Here is a 1,212-nt window from a genome sequence, read left to right as displayed (position 1 = left end):
CCCCACAACCCTCCAGCCAGCCAAAAGTGCCTTGAAGTCATTCGATTAGAAAAAAAAAAAAATCCTTAATCCATTTTTTTTCTAGGAAGGACTTCGTGGGCGGAATTTTAGAGAAAATGTTTGCTCAGTGACCATGTGTGGAGTGCATGGTGCATTGTTGAGGTAGCCAAAGGAATTTGGACCAGTGTGAGAGGCCATTAACAGGTATGCAGGGCCAGGGAGATGGCTCAGTGGAATAAGTGCTTCCCTGGCAAGTGCAAGGGCCTGAGTTGAATCTCTGGTTCCACCAAAACAACAACAACAAAAAAAAAAACAGGTATCCATTCTACTCCCCTGCTGAGTTAAGTATGGCCCTTCTCACCTTGCCCATTCCCCATGAATCAACTCCTATACCCCAGTGGTTTAACCCTCCCTTTTGCCTAGATACTGCTGACCCCAAGAGCCAAGACTTCCTCATTCCATCACCCCCTATATATATGCAGCACCTCCCCTGAATAAATGGGACTTGATCAGAATCTTTCCTTGTCCTCATTCTTTGTTTCTCCTGTCCTTTGTCCCTTCTTCAATTCCTTGCCCCCCCCCCAGGTGACCTTCGTTGACTGACCAGCTGGTTCAGGACAAGTGGTGACCCACTAGTGGGGCATCTGGTATGGATGATACAGCAATGGAACCGTCAAAGAGAGCATGCACAAGAGCAAGCCAGTAAAAGAGAGTGCGGGCAAGAGAGTAAGAGGCAAAAGAGTGAATAAAAGAGGCTTGTGCAGCAGTTACCTGCTGCGATGTCTGAAACATGGTAAGGGGATGGTACCCCTTCCCCCTTTTCCCTTCAACAATGGACAGGCATTAAGTGAATGAGATATATAGAAAGTTTGAGTAAAGCATTAAAGGCACGAGGAGTAAAGGTTAAAATTAAGGATTATTATGAGACTTTTGGACCTAAAAAGGTCCCAGTGATACAGGAAAGTAAAACTCCAGACCTGAACTATCTAAATAGGAGGTCATGTTCGCTAAAACCGAAGAATAAATTTTAGGAACAGACGGAGGTTGAGAGTAGAATATTTTATTGGGAAAGAAAGCTTTTGTCTGAGAGGACAGAAGGGCGACCCAAGCGGGTTGCCCAGGAAGCTGTCTTTTTCAGTTTATTTTTATAGAGCAAAATCATGCGTGGTTAAGGTAGAGAGGAAGAGGGGCTGTGCCATCCCTGGCTGCCCT

The sequence above is a fragment of the Octodon degus genome, unplaced genomic scaffold (genome assembly GCF_000260255.1).
Source record: "Octodon degus isolate 3935 unplaced genomic scaffold, OctDeg1.0 scaffold00341, whole genome shotgun sequence".
In the NCBI taxonomy this organism is placed as follows: domain Eukaryota; kingdom Metazoa; phylum Chordata; class Mammalia; order Rodentia; family Octodontidae; genus Octodon; species Octodon degus.
The sequence above is the reverse complement of the archived record's forward strand: the minus strand, read 5'-3'. Positions refer to the sequence as shown.